Source organism: Siphateles boraxobius, unplaced genomic scaffold (assembly GCF_051911475.1).
Source record: "Siphateles boraxobius isolate OS27281-9 unplaced genomic scaffold, OSU_SipBor_1 61, whole genome shotgun sequence".
Taxonomy (NCBI): domain Eukaryota; kingdom Metazoa; phylum Chordata; class Actinopteri; order Cypriniformes; family Leuciscidae; genus Siphateles; species Siphateles boraxobius.
Genome location: NW_027509188.1, coordinates 11,053,655 through 11,067,653, shown reverse-complemented (window position 1 = coordinate 11,067,653; position 13,999 = coordinate 11,053,655). Strand labels below are relative to the sequence as shown.

The following is a 13,999-nucleotide window of genomic DNA, read 5'->3' as shown; positions in this document are numbered from 1 at the left end:
AATACAGTGACTATAAAGAGTAGAATATTCAATATGATCTTAGCAACATAGCATAAAAAGTGTCACGGTTTATGAATTCTCTGCCTTCTTCATGTCTCGTGATTGTGTATGTGTGTGTGGGCGTGGCCTCTGAGTACCGCTGATCGTCAGCGCCAGCTGATTTCACTTTTCATCTGCTATTTATCCCAGTGACTGGTATCTCTTGTTGTCAGATCGTTTTGGTAGGTTCCTGTGTTGGTTCCTGTTCAGTTTCATGGATCATCTTCATGGTCTTCTTCGTGTCCTGGATTTGTTCTCTGTGTCTGCATTGCCGGTTCTACTCACTTTATTCCCGGAGACTGGATAATTCACCACTGATCATCATTCACCACCCGGTTGCCTGTCGAAGTCCCTGCATCACTCGTCATGTCTGTTGTCTCTGTGTTTTGACCAGCGCTACTGTTTATTATTAATAAACCCCATTTACTGCACTTTGCTTCCAGTCGTTTTCTAACAAAAAGAATGTGTCAAACACAAAGATTTACTTTAAAAAATCTATTTCAGAAACATGTTTGTTTGATTGAAGAATAGGTTCAACAACAACAAAACAATGTCTCCTTGACAGTCTCCTCCACATTGTAGCGTTTTTGCGATGGCTCCATTTCTGAAAATGTTTAGGGCCCCAAACTGTATATGTGTACCAATTTTCATGGTTTTATGAAAAAGTGAACATAATTTTCACATATCACCCGTACTATAAGTATTATGAGTCATTTTTACTGAACGCATTCCGATTCTGAACTGTAATCTAACAGGAGTGTCATGATGGTAATGGTCAAGAATCAAACACATATGGATAGGTCAAGATCCAAATCACTCCATGCTTCATGTCTTTTTGTGCGATGGTCTTCTTCTTGTCCGTTTTAGTTTGTATTACTTGCACTGAATATGAGGCTTGCCAGGAGAGAGGTGGTGTCTATGGCTGTTGTTGCTTGCAAGGACAAAGACCAAATCCTGAAAACTTTGGTAAGTGCTCTGCTCTCACACTTGTTGTGTATTCATACATTCATCAAAAATTATGTCTCCAATAACAACAAATGACGCACACAAATTTATAATGAAAATGCAAATAGTTTTCAGCATGGAATTTCAGGGGTTGCGCATGATTTCATTCCCGTCCTTCATTCCCAGTGTGTACACATAAAGCTGCCTCTTTTTCATGGCTTGTTGCGCTTGCGGTCAAATACACACAAAAATATTGTCACAATGTGCGTCTTGCAAGTCATGTATTCACATTAACACATCAGTTATGTCAGTGCTCTCAACGTTAACGCATGTGATTAATGTTTTTCAATTTAACGCATTAAAAATATTTAATGCAATTAACACAATTTTTTTCTGTTACATTACATTCTGTTACTTTAGTGTTACATTATATGATCACTTTCTTCTTCTTCAATTGCTTTTAAACCATTCAAGTGCGACAAGACAAAAGAGAACATTAAAAGTTCACCCCTTGTAGCAAATTAGGAAAATATTAATAATTATTCATAACTTTATTCATAACAATACAGTTTTTCTCGATTGCTTTTTGCAATTTTGAAATGTTGAGAACACATTTCTTGAAACTCTGCCTCGTATTCTCAAAACAGTAAACACAAATCCATAACGTCTCACCCAATTCCCCAAACATCCTATTTTCAGGTCAAAATGAAGCTCTACACTCAAAACCATTCACTCTTGATGAAAAACCAAACTTTGGCCTTAGACATCACACACATGCCCTCACAAACACACACACTACAACATATTCTTACACACTGGTGCAATAAATTCAAAACAACATTTCCAAAACTGGTAAGTTATGTTGCTTGTGGTCTCCCCCACCCTTTCTCTCACAAACCTTTTCACATGATGAAAAAAGACACAACCAACGGATAGGCACATTTTTATTCATTCATGTCCTACACAGTATAACACATGAAAAAAAAAAAATCTGCCTCAAAATCTTGTCCACATCACAGGCTATATCGGCCCTAGCCAGACAGCAGGGGTAAAATCCCCCGCATCAACTGAAGCATTTGCCAGGTTTCTTCCATTTCATCGTCTCTGTGTCCTAGAAAAAATAGAAGTGCTGATTACTGTAACTGTTACACATCATTTTCACAGATTGTAAGCATTCAGAAAACTCTATCTGTATGTGAGGCAACTTGATGCATTTCTTTTTATTACAGTAGTATAGTGCAACAGTGACAGTACATGTATGTGTTGTAACAGCACAGTGTACTGCACTCAAAAGTTACAGTATAGAGCAGTCTGAAGTACATCTACTGTACCATGTTTTTCTCTTGGAAGGATCTTATGATCGAGGCGACGGCGAAGCTACTCAAATTTGGCCTTACTCGTAGCCCAGCCTCCCTCATAGTCATACCATGGACAAAGACATGAGCAACTACAGTGTCACGAATTTCATCCGAGACTTCTCTTCTTGCCCTTCACCTTCCTCCTCCTCCTCCTCCACTCCAGTGTCCTCAACCTCTTCCTTCACCTCTTCCTTCACTCACTTTTCCTCCTCCTCCACTCCAGTGTCCTCAACCTCTTCCTTCACCTCTTCCTTCACTCACATCTCCTCCTCCTCCACTCCAGTGTCCTCGACCTCTTCCTCCACTCACATCTCCTCCTCGTCCACTCCAGTGTCCTCAACCTCTTCCTTCACTCACATCTCCTCCTCCTCCACTCCAGTGTCCTCGACCTCTTCCTCCACTCACATCTCCTCCTTCTCCACTCCAGTGTCTTCAACCTCTTCCTTCACCTCTTCCTCCACTCACATCTCCTCCTCCTCCACTCCAGTGTCCTCAACCTCTTCCTTCACCTCTTCCTTCACTCACATCTCCTCCTCCTCCACTCCAGTGTCCTCGACCTCTTCCTCCACTCACATCTCCTCCTCCTCCACTCCAGTGTCCTCAACCTCTTCCTCCACTCACATCTCCTCCTCTCCAGTGTCCTCGACCTCTTCCTCCACTCACATCTCCTCCTTCTCCACTCCAGTGTCTTCAACCTCTTCCTTCACCTCTTCCTCCACTCACATCTCCTCCTCCTCCAGTGTCCTCGACCTCTTCCTTCACTCACATCTCCTCCTCCTCCACTCGTGTCCTCAACCTCTTCCTTCACTCACATCTCCTCCTCCTCTTCCACTCCAGTGTCCTCAACCTCTTCCTTCACTCACATCTCCTCCTCCTCCACTCCAGTGTCCTCAACCTCTTCCTTCACCTCTTCCTTCACTCACATCTCCTCCTCCTCCACTCCAGTGTCCTCGACCTCTTCCTTCACCTCTTCCTTCACTCACATCTCCTCCTCCTCCACTCCAGTGTCCTCAACCTCTTCCTTTACCTCTTCCTCCACTCACATCTCCTCCACTCTAGTGTCATCGACCTCTTCCTTCACTCACATCTCCTCCGCCTCCATTGTCCTCGACCTCTTCCTTCACTCACATCTCCTCCTCCACTCCAGTGTCCTCGACCTCTTCCTTCACTCACATCTCCTCCTCCTCCTCCACTCCAGTGTCCTCGACCTCTTCCTTCACTCACATCCCCTCCTCCTCCTCCACTCCAGTGTCCTTAACCTCTTCCTTCACTCACATCTCCTCCTCCTCTTACACTCCAGTGTCCTCAACCTCTTCCTTCACTCACATCTCCTCCTCCTCCACTCCAGTGTCCTCAACCTCTTCCTTCACTCACATCTCCTCCTCCTCCACTCCAGTGTCCTCAACCTCTTCCTTTACCTCTTCCTCCACTCACATCTCCTCCATTCTAGTGTCATCGACCTCTTCCTTCACTCACATCTCCTCCGCCTCCATTGTCCTCGACCTCTTCCTTCACTCACATCTCCTCCTCCACTCCAGTGTCCTCGACCTCTTCCTTCACTCACATCTCCTCCTCCTCCTCCACTCCAGTGTCCTCGATCTCTTCCTTCACTCACATCTCCTCCTCCTCTTCCACTCCAGTGTCCTCGACCTCTTCCTTCACCTACATCTCCTCCTCCACTCCAGTGTCATCGACCTCTTCCTTTACCCACATCTCCTCCTCCTCCACTCTAGTGTCCTCAACCTCTTCCTTCACTCACATCTCCTCCTCCACTCCAGTGTGTCCTCGACCTCTTCCTTCACCTCTTCCTCCACTCACATCTCCTCCTCCTCCTCCACTCCAGTGTCCTCAACCTCTTCCTTTACCTCTTCCTCCACTCACATCTCCTCCTCCTCCACTCTAGTGTCCTCAACCTTTTCCTTAATGTCTTTCTGGACCCATTGGTCCAAAACTGAATGAACTGACTGACCCTTTTATCTATCTATTGAAGGTTCTGATTGGTGTGTGATCAATTTTGACTCTTAGTGTTTCCACTTGGGTAATTGTGTGCTAACTGAAATGAAGTTATGCTGACTTGAGTGAACAATATTGTATGCTAGTGCTTTCTAAATGTCAGCAATGTCAATGAGAAATGAAGGGATTTGTATGTAGAGTTTTGCAGTGACAGTTCAACAAATCTGACCTATGTGTCAAAATGGGAATCGTGTTTATATTTTAGGGAAATGGGTATGCTTTTTGATAAATGACATTATGGCTTTGAAATTTTAGTTCAAAGGCCTGGTTATAGTGTTTAAGCAATCAAGAAAAACTGTAACTTGATGTAACTACATCAACATTACAACCAATTCATCAGTTCATCCTGTGAACCCTCAATATTGATTATTAATCGATTAATAGAAATTTTAATTTGGGTTGGGGAAATAACTCTCTTACTGTACAGTACTAAAAAGAGCATTTAGTCTGAATCTGGAATCATTAAATAGACTTTGTTCGCAGGGCAAATAATCAGAACCAAATATATATTGTGCACAAGTTTATTAACTAAATCACAAACACACCTAAACTAAACATATACACATTCTCACAGTCACACATACATGGGTAAAATGGAAAGTGACAGGATGAAACCGTAAACAGGGAATGAAACTATGAAAAAGATTAATCTAGCTATGAAAAGAACCATATTGTTTTCAGAGCACCTGATTAAATGTATACTTGCATGGGCTTTGCAGTGAAAGCGTTTTGTGAAGTTCCTGAAGAAGGATTTTGATGGTTTTATGAGTTTCAAATGATTTCTTCTCCGTTGAATGAAGAAATGGTGATGAAATTGCTTAGTTTGTTTGACTCTGATTTGGTTGAAAGTTTTCTCTCCCTCCATGAGCACATGGCCGGAGTGCAGATTGTGGCCTGATGTCAGAAGTGTTGATGGGTGTCCATTCACTGGAGTGCAGATTGTGGTCTGAAGTCAGAAGTGTTGATGGGTGTCCATTCACTGATGGTAAAGTTGCAATTCTCTTCTGAGTTGGAATAAAGAAATTACAGTCTGACTCTGTTGGGAGAGTGAAGGCATAGCACGCTGTGGTCACAGCCTGCCGGCACCCATGGGCCCCGGTGGGAGTCCCCACAGACATCGAACCCGAAGAAGCAGCAGTAGAAGCCAGAAGAAGAGGGTGGTCACTTTGAATTTGCCTCTAATAAAGCCTAAGAAAAGTCCCACCTCTGCTTGACCAATGAGAAAGGTGGAATTCCAAGATTTATGGATCTTTATTTGCATGTGCAGCTGGATTGGTTGCTGATGAATAAACTATTATACCCCTTTTCCCCCAAGGCAGAGCTGGTGCTGGTTCGGAGCCAGAGCCTAGTTTCAAATCGGTTCTTTGTTTTTCGACCACCAAAGCACCAGCTCCGAACCAGTAAAAGTGGTTCTTAAGTAGCACCAAATCATTGCTGGTCTAGAAGTAAGAACCGCTTACGTCAGCGGCAGAGGGCGGGGTTACCATGACCAACAAGACAAACAGAAACTTGTGACCGCCATTTTTTAAATAGCAGCTAATCGTGCTAATAGCAGCTTGATTGTAATCTCCGTTAATGCAAGTTACGGCGAGCTGCACGAATGTGCTGGATTCGCCGTGTTTGGATACCGATGTAGGTTTGCAAAGCCATGAGCATAAATAGTAACGCAACGACCGCCATTGTTGATGGAAGGCTTGTTCGAGATGCATCGGGGCGGCATGGACTGATCGGAGCTGCTGGAGTGTTTGGAGAGCATATGACTCCTTCTGCTTTTGGATCGCTCTCGCAGTTCGAGATTCACAGTGCCGAACCATCTCGAAGAAGCCTGGTGTGTTTGTGTGTGCCGCACTAGCGTTGCTGGGCAACATGAGATGTATACAGTGACGTAAGATCTGGCTCTGTGATGGCTCTCTAGCCTGTGGAAGGGCAAACCCGCTCTTTAAAAGTTGTCAGTTGAACCAACTCTGAACCGGCACTAGCTCTAGCTCTGAACCAGCACCTGGTTCTTGTTGGTGGAAAAGGGGTATTAAAGATTCTTGTAATACTAATATGTTGCACAGCAATCGACATGACATATATACCGAATAATTTTGATCTTCAAAGTACCAATTTATAGAGACCAAACATGGTATAGTTGAGGTTACATTGACTGTTGGTTCTATCATAAAATACATAGTATCAAAGAAATAATGGTATCAAAAGACACTACACAAGACAGTACAATAATTCACACAGTGTCCTGGGATGCACGTTAATTTATAGATCAGTTTGTCTATAAATGGATGCAGGAAAGTCTGTTTTAAAGTCTGTATCTGTCTTTCCTATGGCCTCGTTCTTGACCACATGACCACATTTTTCACAGCAATAAAGCCATCTAATCTGATCATCGCCCTGGCGACTGAAGCCTTTTCTACTCTCTTGTCTCTTTTGTGGGTATGTATTTAATTACTAAGAGTGGGCTTTAAAGCTTACTTGTTAAATGTAACAAATAGTTATGTGTCTGATTGTCTCAGTCGTTACACCCTTCACTGTTAAAAGGACAAGATATTGCAGCGGACATTCAAACTGAGTTGTTATTACGAATATTATATACGAAATGCTATATCTACTGTAAATGCAGGTACACTCGCTTACTCGATCTCTCACAATACTCTATGCTATAAGTTTCAATGAACTATATCAATGAAAACAAACATGTTTACGTTGCTAAGAGCGGTTGCTAGGGGTGTACATAGAACCGTTGGGTAAAGCGACATAATCAGACTCAAGGACTGGAACTAACAGTGTTATATATGTTTATAAAACTTTGAAATCCTTTATCTGCTCAGATGCTGTGGAGTCTTGTGCCAGCAGCACCGCCTCCATATCTCTATCCCACTGCCAGCTCTTTGAATCTGGATTTTATCCTGAGCACCTGCACCTAAATGACCCAAACTGCACAGGAACCCTCGAGGATGGCAGACTTCGGTTTTATTTTGACAATAAAGGCCACATATGTGGTACCACTCTGATGGTAATGATCTTTCCATTTCTGTTTCATCACTAGAGCTACCAATGAGATGCATATCCATACTGTACATACAGTCCTGTGTGTGTAATGATTAGAAAGTTGTGCCATAGCTTGAAATTTACATTTGTTCACCTCCTCATAGAGCAACAGGACTCACTTCATCTACCAAAACTCTATTCAGTCTAACCTGACGGACACTGACCACAGAATCATTTCAAGAGAGATATGGATGAACATGACATTTTCTTGTGCGTACCCTCTGATCCAGACCATATCTATGCCCACGGGTTTCCGAACCGAAGGCGGGTAAGAAAACTCAATATCTTTCTAAATACCAGTGTGTAGTATCAAACACTATAGATTATTAGCTTGATCCAGCCTGACAAATTTCGTTTTCTGTCATATTTAGAAACAAAATTTATGAGACAGTTGTTGTCAGATTTCATTGGTGATTTCAAATATGAAATCAATTTTTTTACTTGGCGAACACTTTTGGAGAATTTGATGTTTCCCCATTCAAAAAGATAGGAGCTGCACTTGCGTGCCCGAGAGGCGTTTCAAAGATGGCCGCCAAGTGAAATGACTTGTCTTAAAGGGACTCTAAGGGATGTCAGGTGACATCACTTCTTGTTGACGTTTAAAGTATTGTCAAACAAAACGGAGGCTAGTTAGACCCTCCCTCCTCCATCCGCTCACTAACCCCCCAAACCCCACCCCCAAATCGTTCTTGTCGGTTATTGGCTGGAACAGTTTGTAATGTTTCGTGGTGCAGGTTGCTACAGTTTGTTATTGTTGCCGTTGGTGGAGTATCAACCGTCCCCACTGAAATCGACGCCTATGAGAGCAGCAGAGTCTTGACTTGCCTGATGAAACATTAAAAACTGTTCACTGCCAGGAGTGCAAAATAATTAATCGGTAACGTTCGTTATTTTGAATAGAAATCATCACTCATAATGCATTCAATCACGTCTTCTCAGGTTCATTTGTGTTCATATACATACAATATACAGCATCCGTCAGTGCTCTTAGTCCAATGGTGCGCATATTTGGAGAAATAATGATTTATTATCACGTTTGTAAAATATTTCGTCATACAGAATAACATTTCTATTAATTTTCCACTGAATTATGCGATCTGAAGAGCTCAAACAGCGAACACAGCGAGCTCTGTCTCTCCTCTTCCTGATTTGCGTCAGTTATGAGCCCAGCGCTCTCTCATTCGCTGTACAGCTGTCAATCATCTCACGTGGTTCAACGTGACCATAATCCTGCCCTTCAGTATGACGAGGTCCTGTGTATACTTCCTCATTCTGACCTCTGTGATAACAAAGCTAAAGACACATCTCTTCACCTGAAACAAGAAGCTAATAAATGCACGATTTCGAGTATGGTTATAATATGGTTTGTGTGTGATTTTCGTGCGATTTGGGGTATTTTCATAATAATAAAGAATGTTTACAGTATAATGCTAGGTAAGGTGTAGCCCTTAGCTGCATATAAAATGCTACAAATAAAATATTTCAACATCTCTTTTGACTTAAAACCATTTTAAACCGCAACCTGAATATGATATAAATACTCTATGGTGTTTTAAAGTGACCTTTAAGTAAAATTGTAATATTAATCTTTTAAATTGTGTGATGTAGCTTGATGCTACTTCTTGCTCTAATCCACCTGCTGCAGGAGCTGTTCTACTCCATAATCTAATTTGTTACAATAATTCCAATAAGGTCCCAAGAATAGTTTTTTGTTTTCTAACAAGACTTAAGATAATAGGTGGATTATTCATGTATAGTGGAATGAAAGAGGTGTAGATGGCCAAGCCATAATTCCAAAATTAAGGCTATAGTGGCTGAATTCAAATAAAAGAGTAATGAAGATTAGGTCTCATAAAGGCAGAGGTGTGAAAGGTTTGTCGATTGACAACAATAGAGCATGAATGACCAGTTCTCCTCACCAGACATTAGTCAAAGACTGTAAATGGGTGTTTACAGGGCAATAAAATATGTGATAAGCATCAATTATATTCGTTACCGCTGTTCGCGCCAGATTGCAATAGTGCTACGTTGATGTTGCATTGACCAATGAAAACACACCAACATGTGACGCAACACACTTATCTTTTTAAATAGTTATCATCAGGCTTACTTATAATTTTACTGGTTTTAACATGTTATAGATAAAATACACCACATACAGTACTAAAAGAATGTCTAACTATACAGAGAAGTTTTTTTTTTTTTTAATTTCTGATTGGGCGGGCCAGCTGTACAGCTCTGCGCCTGCCTCTAGATACCGCTAAAAATCACACACTGCACCTTTAAAGGGACTTTGATAGTATTCAGAAAATCTATAGTTCTTTTAGGTAACACTTTATATTAATGTTCCATTGCTTAACACTTACAATGATAAATACTTCTAACGCATTTATTAATCTTAATGTGACATGAATTAACATGAACCAAGAATGAACAGTTGTATTTTTATTAACTAACGTTAAAGATTAATACGAACTATAACGAATGTATTGCTCATTGTTAGTTGATTTTAGTTTATGCACATTAATGGGATCTCAAGTGTTACTGTTTTTAATTTGCGGGGATCATGGCAAAGGAGGACTGTGATTTTGATAAATCCCCATTTTTTGCCAATTTGCATTCACTTTCTAACATTTAACATGTCTGTCTTTTAGAACATGACAAAGACTGATTTTATTAATTTGAGTATATAATAAGCAATTATCTAATATAGGACTTTTCAGAGAATTTCCACCTGATCCACTATGGGTTAAACGTGTTGATAAAGGTTACAGTGGTTATAAAGCAGGTTTGAAGCCTTAACCTGATAATGAAAGGATAATATGAAAGTGTCATAAGGCATGAGCTAGAATCATTACAATTGACTAAGGTCATGGTTGCTGTTTTTGTTTTTGCCTACAGTGTGATAAGTAAACTTCTTGCTGGCCAGGGCACATACCAGATCCGAATGATTCCCTACCATGATGCAGAGTTTACTAGCCCATATGACGGGGAGGTGCAAATGCAGGTGAACCAGCAGATATATGTGGCTGTTGAGGTGGAAGGAGTGGATAGAAACCAAATCGCAACAGTTCTGGACAAATGCTGGGCCACGCCTGTTAATGATGCCGAATATCATGTTCGCTGGAATCTGATTATCAAAGAGTGAGTGACTTAATGTTTAAATGCTTATGATTACATTTGTTTCAGTCTCAGAAAGTGAATACAACCAAATTGGATAACACTTTAAAAAATAATGCTCCATCATTAATGGGTAACTATGCAGCAAGTAATGCAGTAAAAATGAGTACTACATTAACACTTTAGATAGAACTAATCATCAAGTAATAGTGAATTTAGGGCTGACATAGTTCTTTTTAGTAATCAACAATCACAGATTGAGATTAGCCTCCTTAGACTATTAACGTACTATGACCAATTTTAAAGAATTACCAATTAATTAATATTCACAGCATTAACGTGTCTGAAACATGAGCAATTGTCTTTTTTTTTACTCTGAAAATGGTTATAAAATGCATCTTAAAAAGTTGCACCTCAAAACTATTTATGGAAATGTATTTATTAATGTTACATACTATAATGTAGCGAATTAGCTCAAATGAGGGGAATATATAATTAATAATCAATCATGGTTATGATCAAGTATTGCATACATATTTTAAATTGCCCAAAAGGCCAATGTATTACCTAGCCAATGTATTTGTATCTGTATTTATGGATAATTAACTACAACTAATTATAATCAATTATTAATATACAGTTAGGCTAGAATAGATCAATTGTATATATGGGTAATTAATTACAATGAATTATAATTAATAATTAATATACAGATAGGCTAGAAAAGATACATTTTCAGAATAACCCTTGACGGAATTAATTTCACATTGAAATTAAATCGTTGGATCTGTTTCGTCCACCGAACCGACCGTACGATCTTCTTATCAACTCTCAAGAAAGATTCTTATAGACTCTCAAGAAAGGCTATTCTTCAGGCCATGACAAATAAATTTTCTGTCCTACAAGATTACTAACTAAAGTAGCTTACTCAACAAATATAAAGCTTGTAGTTTCAGATCGAACATTTCAAGAGGTTTCAAGAGGTATCAAGAGGCACTGTAGTAAAAGTAGGAGTGCTCCCTTGTGTGTTTTTTTGTTTTGTTTTTTGTTATTTTTGGTTGTATTTTTTGCTGCTTGAATAAGTACATAATCAAGGTTAGATAAATAAATTCTTGTCAGTGGTCACTTTAATGTGTATGTATATATATATATATATATATATATATATATATATATAAAACAACAACATAATAATAATAATAATAATTAAAGCTGCAAGCAGCATATATCGGTGTTCAAGCAGTTAAGGCAGTTAAGCTCAAAAGCATCAAAAGACATTAAGTTTCATGTAGCAAGCATTTAACCACTGACATCATAGATGGAATAGACCTTTTTTTAGCATGATTTACCATGATATACCAAATTTTAGTGTGATTTTTCATGATTTACCATGTTCCAGTATGATTCACCATGAATCTGGCATGATTTACCATAGTTTACCATGATATACCAAGTTCTAGTATGGTTCACCATGATTTACCCTGCTCTAGCATGGTTTACCACAATTGAACACATTCTAGTACGATTTAATATGATTCTAGCATGATTTACCATGTTATAGGATGATTTACCATGATATACCACATTCTATAATGATTTATGATGGTTTTGAACATTAGGGCTAGGACCAACGGTCTATGAGTTAATGGCAATTTAGTACTTTTGGTTGCTGTAGCCCCACCTAGGGGCCAATCGGGGTCATACTCTGATAGGTTCTCCCCAAAAGCTTGGCCTACCATCTGGCCGAGTTTCAAGTCTCTGGGCCTTACGGTTTGGGCTGCACGATGCGTTTTAGGGGATTTTTTTTTTTCAAATAGCAATTACAACAGGTTTTCAGCACTTCGGGCTTGAACACCTAATAATAATAATAATATAAAAATTGTCAATTGAAGGAACGTAAGAATTAAAGGGGTGATTGATTACATAAACGAAACTGGCACATTCCTAAATTAACTATTAACTAATTATAAGTCCATCTCGTTTCCATATTAGTTAAGAAACTGAATTGTTGATGTAGTACTACTCATTTGTCCTGCATTACGTCTTGCTTAGTCATCTATTAATTATGGACCCTTATTCTACAGTCTGACCAAAAAATACTTGGATCCTAGTTCGCCTATGTCTAGAAAAAGCCCTGCTGACCAAGTACATCATAAACAAGGCATTCAAATTTTGCCGTACTCTAATTTTCCCTTTATTATCTTCCTTTGAAAAACCCTCCTGCCTTCCTAGATGTGCCAACCCTGAAGATACCACAGTGGAAGTCCTTCAGAACGGTTTTGATACAACGAGCCATTTCTCCTTCAGGATGTTCACCTTCTCAGGCATTTCTGACAACTTCTTCCTGCACTGTCAGGTTCATCTTTGCCTTGTACAGAATGGCAGATGTGCTCTGGTAAGTTTGGACAGTAAATTTCAACTGCATTGCTGACAGTAGACTTCAAGCTAATTGTAAACCTTTTACAACGTGTCTTTCTAAAAGAAAACACATTCAACAGCCTTTGCATTGTAAAAGCATGTATTTGATGTTAAATTTATTCTCTTGTCTGTCATCTTCAGTTATGCGACCATGGGTATAGAAGTAGAAGACACAGATCTTTGGACTTCCTCCACTCTTCAGCGATCTCCATGGGTCTGAAAGCTCAGTAACCCTGATGAATGAAAGATCCTGCATGTATAATCAATACTTTGTTAAAAAAAGAAATTTAAATAATTTTTGCAAGCACTTATTGTCTTTAAACATCTACATTTTAAATAAGCACATCACTTATGATAACTAACTAAATTTAACCAAGACACTATAAATAAATACTTTTAAAATCTCTCTAATAACTCTCTGTATACATGTATTGTTTTATCGTTAGTGAGGAAGTGCTATGCAAAATATACATACAAACTAAATTCTTTTAGGTTGTTGGGTGGATATGGGTTAAACTTACTATAAATGGAATTAAATGAAATAATTAGCTGTCTGTCTTTCTCTTTGTTCAAGGAGTAATCTTGGAATACAATTACCAGACTAACCTTGAATAAACCTGCTAAGAAATGAAGAAAAAACTTTGTCATTTTTTTATTAAGTTTTAGTTTCATGTGTTTAGATAGAATTAAATATTTTAATACTTCTCATATAGTAGTACACAGTATTGCAGAGAATGAACAGGTCTCTTTTTAAAATGTAACTTGTAGTTCTGACATAGTAAGAACAATAGTCTTTACTGTACTGGTGTTAGATAAAAGGAAGTTACACCCATCCAGAGATATATATGTGGAACTCCTCCCTTCTCCACTTTTGTTGAAATCTTATGGGCTAATGCCAGCTTGGAGCAGCTGGCCAATTGTCGCAAAGTATGCAAATACTGACAGGCGGCGGGCAGTATAAAATGCATGGGTGCGACAATTACGTCAGAATTACGACTGAACGCTGCTCGAACAGCGAACACGGCGGCTAACGCAATGTCTCGTTCCCGCCTCTCAAG

The 13,999-nt window shown here is 39.5% G+C and overlaps 1 long non-coding RNA gene across 1 annotated transcript; it reads left to right on the top strand.

Annotated features, from left to right (window-relative positions):
* The first annotated feature begins 905 nt into the window (after positions 1-905).
* Positions 906-7,652, top strand: LOC143718411 (uncharacterized). Its single transcript, XR_013196377.1, has 3 exons — positions 906-1,005; positions 7,184-7,368; positions 7,508-7,652. It is a non-coding gene; the product is annotated as an uncharacterized LOC143718411 (long non-coding RNA).
* Positions 7,653-13,999: the final 6,347 nt, after the last annotated feature.